Below are 6,876 nucleotides of genomic sequence, written 5' to 3'. Positions count from 1 at the left end.
TCAATCAGATATCCTAAACCTGTCTGGACCCCTGCTCTCTTTTCTAGGACAAATACATTAATTTATATGTATCTATACTTTAAATAAATCCTTTATATATATATCTTTATAAATCCTTGTGTTTATATATACATATACATATATCCATGTATGTGTGTGTGTGTGTGTGTGTGTGAATGGTTTATTTCCAACTCTCCATGGAAGCAGCTGAGAGGGGTGTGGGTCCATGTGCCCTCATCCCCTGAGCATGGTCACCATCTAGATGAACCCAAGCATGGGAACTGGTGGGCACAGGGTGAGGGCACACGTGCTTCTCATCTCCAGCTGTGTTCTGGCCCCCATGTCCTCCCTGGAGAGTGCAGCCCGAGGTCTGGTTATCATTCGCCAGCTTGCAGTGGTCGGCAGCAAGCTGTCAGCCTCCTGGACCAGCTCAGACCTGCAAATGTGCTGCCCAGTTTCTGTGGGTGGGACTGAGTTAGAGGCTGAGAAGCTGTGTCCCCGACACCCAGTTATGGAATTATGGGGGCATAGCTGAGTCCTGAGCCTCTCTCTCTTTTACCTCGAATCACAGTAGAGCAAAGATTATGCCAGTGCAGACAGACAGGAATGTCTTGTCATGCTCCATAGCACAGTGTGATAACTACAGTGACAACACTTGAATATTTCAAAATAGCCAATAGAGAGAACTTTGAACATTCCCAATGCAAAGAAATGATAGCTGTGTTACCGTGATCTGAGCATTGCCCATTGCATACAATTACTGAAATTTTACACTGTTTCCCACAAATATGTACAATTACTGTTTGATTGCAGTATCATGGATTAGACCCAGGGGTGCTCTACCACTGAATTATAGCCCCAGCCCTTATTGTTTTTTATTTTGAGACAGAGTCTCACTAAGTTGCCCAGGCTGACCTTGAACTTGTGATTCTCCTGTCTCAGCCTCCTGAGTTGCTGGGATTACAGGCTCTATCCATCAGCAGTAAACTCACATAGCAATAGAATGGTCTGATATTCATTTTTCAGTCTAAGGTTTTAGTTGAAAATAACATTCCCCCAGCCATCACCACCCAGCTCAAAAGGTCTGCCCTGGTCTCCCCAGTAATGGAGAGGGGAAGGGTGGGCTCTCATGGCTTTTGCTGAGAGCCATAGCCAAATCAGAATGATGCATGGCATTTTTGCCAGAACGGAGTGGTTGAGAGGTGACGCCAGCAAGCCATTGAGATGATAATGGTTATGTTAAGCTGTGTATTCAATTGTATATTAGACCCCTGCTGTCCGCCTAGGCCTGCTACTTTGGAATTGGCTACTTTGGAGTTCTCGTGGGGATTCCTGGAGAGTTCCCATTGGTTGGGGAAGTGCGAGAGGAGGGATTTCCGGTTGGTGTGTGGTGTGTCCCGGGAGAAGGCCACGTGCGTGGCATTCACGGGAGTTCGGAAATAAAGTTTGTTTCTGCTTCAGTGGCTTGTGATTTGTGCCCAGCCAGACTTCAGCAGGCTTTGCCTGGGTGCAGTTCAGAAGAAGCCGGAGAGGAGGATACTGACTACCTGTCCCTTATGTTCTGGGTGTGGCAGATCAGGATTTGAACCTGGGCCATTAGCCTAGAATCCTTCCAATACAAGTGACTGCTTGGAACATATGTGGGCATTGGAGAAGTAAGCATGGACCTAAAGCACAGAAGAGACAGCAGGACGGGAAGGGGGCACTGGGAGGGGAAACTCAAAGACAGAGGGCACCAAGGCCATGGCCTTAGTCAGAGCTGCATTGCTGCTTTAGACACAGGAAGAAAGAGGGTTTCTGAAGGCCACTCCCTGGTGCTGCCCTTTCCTTACAGGGCCAGCAGAACCTGTCCATTCAAGTCCATACTACTACACCTTTTTTCTTTTTTTTAATTTATTTTTTATTGATTTTTAAAAATAAATGACAGCGGAATGCATTGCAATTCTTATTACACATATGGAGCACAATTTTTCGTTTCTCTGGTTGTATATAAAGTATGTTCAGCAGTTCGTATCTTCATACATGTACTTTAGATAATGATGTCCATCACATTCCACCATCCTTGCTAGCCCCTTCCCCGCCTTTTTTCTTTGAGACAGAGTCCTGCTCTATTTTGAGGCAGGCCTCATGCTTGGGATCCTCCTGCTTTGCCTCTTGAGTAGCTGGCATGACAGGTGTGGGCCACCATGCCTGGCTCAGACGACTGCTCATAGGCTGCACCTCAGCACCCAGACCTCTGGACTCCCTGAACCTGCTTCCAGGGCCTGTTCTTTTCATAGGGTCCCTGAGGATGGCTGTGGGTAGGGGGACATGAGCAGACTGAGTGGGGAGACACTTCCCAGCTTGGGCTGGAGTTGGAAGGGGAGGAAGAGGAGGTGAGTGGAGAATTGGGACTGGAGTCTAGCTAGACACTGTGTCTGCCCCACCGCCACTCCTTAAGGCAAATCCCCAAGTGTTATGCTTGAATTCGGAACACCCAAAAGACCACCAGAGACCAAGATCGATGTAAACAGCAAAGAGGTGCTTATTGCGAGCTAGCTCAGTCCTCCGCACGCGCGCACACACAGCAACTGGTGACGCTGAGAGGCCCTGAGCCCAGGGTTTGCAGCAGTTCTATACACTCTTTGGAGAAGGCAGGGACCCCCACATACATCATAGCATCTCTTAGCAAATCATCACACACTGCGAGAAAATCAAATAACAACTCTAAAACATGATTAGCACATTCACTGGCGGGAACAAGTTGGGTAGGGGTGATTGGTTACTATAAGAGGGGGATTCGTTTGAACTGATTGGTTTAAGCCCAAAGGGGTGTTCCTGCTGAACTACATGGTTTCCCAACACCATAAACTACTGGGAGGGTCATCTGGCATCCCAGGTATTTCCCTGTCTCATGCTGATTGGTGGCTGCTAGGGGGCTGCTGTGGATTCCCACCTAGCCTGACTGAGTCAGGGACACCTGGGGCAGCAGATCTCTCCTGTTATTTGTAGATAAACAACTTAGCAGGGTGGGAATGTGCCTAGGAGTGCTCTGTGGGTCTTTCCAAGGACAAAGGTGATGTCCCTCTCTTGGACAGGATTTGCTCTGAGGTAGAGGCTGGTTTTTCACAAGGAGTTTGAGTCCTAAACTGGAGACTGGCTTTCTAGCTACAAAGGTTGCATGTGTGTGTGTGTGTTTGTGTGCGCGCGCGCACGCGCGCGTGCACAGGATGTAGAAGGACTCCTGAGGACTCTTAGCAAGCTTGTCTCATGACATGGACACACTTAGATAGCTGGCCTTCTGGACTTCCTTATATGCATTCCTACTCTAGTCCCCTCAGTACTAGGTGCCGCAGTCTGACTGGGCACAAAATCACGAGCCACTCAAGTAGGAACAAACTTTATTTTTTGAAACTGCCGCCAATGCCCCATACATTCCCGGGAAGCTTGCCGATCGACACAGGCGGCATTCTCCCTCTTCCAAGAGGAAGTTCCTCCCCCGGAAATACCTCCTACCGCACTTCCCCAACCAATGGGAACTCTCCAGGGGTCCTGCAGCAGGCCGAGGTGAACAGCAGGAGTCCAATATCCATATGAATGTAAATCTTAACATAATCATATCATCTCAATGGTTAGCTGGCGTCACCTTTCAACCAAAAGTGCCATGCATCATATTACTTGGCTGTGGCTCTTAGCATCTACCCCCTTCTGTTTAATTAAGCAACAAGCAATGTGGCTAGGGACCATGCCTGTTAGGTTTGTCCAATTTAACATATGGTTCTTACCCGTCATCGGAAAACTGACCTCTAGGCGTCAGCCTCCTGTCTTAGGTTGATACCACTGCAATTGGATCATACCCGTCACTGACTACCGGTCTAGCATATAGCCTTACTTGTGGATGGGCCTATGTATCAGAGGGGGGTGAGGTTCTTTGCCTCACCTCTGTTGGCCCTTAAATTTGGCCTTGGTGCCGGTGGGGGGGTGAGGTTCTTTGCCTCATCTCTGTCTGACTAGCTCGAGAGACCTTCTCTTTTGCTTGACCTAACATGTTTTCTACCATAGTCTGGACTTCTAACAATTTACTTAACAGTTTTTCGGTTTGTTTTTTATTAGTTTCTAATTACTATAAAAGTAACGCAACCCAATAAGATAGCATAAAACAAAACCGAAACAGAATGAAACAAAAACGGAACAAAAAATAATTGTATCAATTTTCTCTTTCTTAGGGCTGAACAACTTCAAACCTTGAGCCAACCATTTTTCCCAGTTTGCCTGAGAAAATTCTAGGGATAGGCAGCTTGAAACAAAAACAAAATAAATCAAAACAAGAACACATTGTTTTTTGAAATGGTCACCCATTTTCTCGCCTTCCCTCAGGGCCGAGCAATTTTACTCACCTCCAAGCTTCAGGCATTCCCCGTACGGGCCACCAATTGCTGCAGTCTGGCTGGGCACAAAATCACGAGCCACTCAAGTAAGAACAAACTTTATTTTTTGAAACTGCCGCCAATGCCCCGTACGTTCCTGGGAAGCTCGCCAATCGACACATGCGGCATTCTCCCTCTTCCCAGAGGAAGTTCCTCCCCTGGAAATCCCTCCTACTGCACTTCCCCAACCAATGGGAACTCTCCAGGAGTCCCGTAGCAGGCCGAGGTGGACAGCAGGAGTCCAATATCCATATAAATGTAAATCTTAACATAATCATATCATCTCAATGGCTAGCTGGCGTCACCTTTCAACCAAAAATGCCATGCATCATATTACTTGGCTACGGCTCTTAGCAACTAGGGGCAGGCCTCGGGCCTGGATGAGATCCTTTCAGCCCTGCTTGTCAGGAAGATTATAGGTTCTAACCTGAGCCCCAGCTCTCTCATCTGCAAGAGCCCTGTCTTGAAGGGTCAGGATTCTCTAAGTTCTGAATGACAGCACCCAGCAAAGAGCCCCTATTACCTCCCTACCCTGTTTTTGGCAAAGGTCCACCAACAAGCAGTGGCCTTCAGAAATCCAAGTGAGTCAGCGTGTTCCCTTGAATCCAGGTTATAGCAGAGGTCCCAAAGCTATACCGACACCCCCTTCCCAGCCCTGTAGACTCAAATTCCAGCCAAAGAACCAGCATTGAAAAGGCAGTTCTCTCAATTTACTACTGAGTGGACACTGTCCTTTACTCTGCTGATGGCTCTGTCCCCAAGGAGTGAGTGGTCCAGGCTGAGGGAAAGGCCCTTCCGGACCACACAGTCCTTCAACGTGACGCCTTCCCCACCAGACGCAGCTTCAGCCAGACAAGGAAAGGTAGCATTTACTTGGAGTCAGTAATTATATCAGCAAAGCAACAAACAGCCTAAATAAGGGTCTGAACAGTCAGAGGAGGGCCCTGGGCCATCTCAGCCCAGTGTGAAGGGGAGGCAAAGCTGAGGCCTCTTACCTGTTTCCCTGGGAGTACAGGTGTGAGAAGAGACACTGACTGGGCCCAGGACCAGGCAGAGATCAGCACTGGGGTCAGAGCAGAAACCCATGGTAAGACAGCAAATCCCAGGTTCAGAAACATTGAAAAACTCCACAAGAAAAAGCAATTCTAAGTCCTCCACCCCCTTTCAAACATACACACAGCAGGATTTCCCCCAAGTTTTCATGAATTGAAAAGAAACCGCTGGTTGGAATGACAGACCACTGCTTCCTCCTTGCGGTTGTTTCCACCTGGCTTGGGGACGGGGAGAGTGATTCGATAGGAAGTATCCTGACCTGAAGTGATAGAACTCTGGGAGTCTTTGGTGGATGCACATTCGACTGCAGGTGCCAGAGAACCCTGGCATTTGAAAGTCTGCCAGGCTCCTAGTGGTCCCCCAAAATAACCCATTCTTTTTATAGATAAGTAAAGCTCAGAGAACTGAGTCTACACAGAGCTATTGAAAACTGAATCATAAATAAAATGCAAGCCACCCATTCACCATCTAATGGCCATTTTTTTCTACTGCACACAACTGGACTGAAAGAGGGAGTCTTGCTCCCTAAAGGCATCTTAGTTTTTGCCTGGCAGGCGTATTTACCCCAGGAGTGTATGTGTGTGAACTTTGCCAGACAGCGTTCCCTGTCAGAGTTTATTCCAGAGAGCTCTTTCAAGGTGTCTGGGTGGTAGAACACGTCCACCACCCAGGCTGGTAAATGGCTGTATGGGGAGGGAGGGCAACTAAGCCAGAAATGTAGGGAGCCCAGAACCTGGCCAGCCCCCATGCCCAGCTAACAAGTTAGGGCTTCACCTGCTGGGGGATTGAGGCACAGGTCTCAAGGCCATGTCCAGAAGACACTGGAATTGGGAGGGCTGAGGTTCCCAGGGAGGTCAAGGCTACAGAAAGATTTGGGAGTTATACTATAGGAGAAATATGAGGCATGGTTTGCATTACAAAAGTACCTCCTGTCCCCAGGGAGGGCTTAGTTCATTCTGCAGCTAACAGGTGTCTTCTGGTGGTCCCTGCCTCAGATGAGACAAGACAAACTTTGCACAGTCACAGTTTTCTTCTGGTCCCTACTCCTCCAATTGAAACATAGGTCAGCTGGTGGCAGTGAAAAAACGCCTGTAATTCCAGGCAGGCTGAGGCAGGAGGATCATGGATTGTGAGTTCAAAGCCAGCTTAGCAACTTAGTGAGTCCCTAAGCAACTTCCCTAGAGTCAGCTAGGGTGCACCTCTCTCCAGACCCTGAAGAATAAGGAGAGTCAGGGAGTTGGGCTGGCGGTGGCGCCCAGGCCTGCGCGCAAGCGCTTTTCAAGGCAAAGTCCGGTCGGGAGGCTGAGTGGACAAGGGAGGTTCACTTCATGTGCAGCCGTGGACCCGTTTCAGTGACTGACGGTTCGGATGGTACCTGTTACCTCCAGGGAGCGGAGAAGGGTGGAACACAGGAACC

Source organism: Ictidomys tridecemlineatus, chromosome 13 (genome assembly GCF_052094955.1).
Source record: "Ictidomys tridecemlineatus isolate mIctTri1 chromosome 13, mIctTri1.hap1, whole genome shotgun sequence".
Lineage (NCBI taxonomy): Eukaryota > Metazoa > Chordata > Mammalia > Rodentia > Sciuridae > Ictidomys > Ictidomys tridecemlineatus.
The sequence above is the reverse complement of the archived record's forward strand: the minus strand, read 5'-3'. Positions refer to the sequence as shown.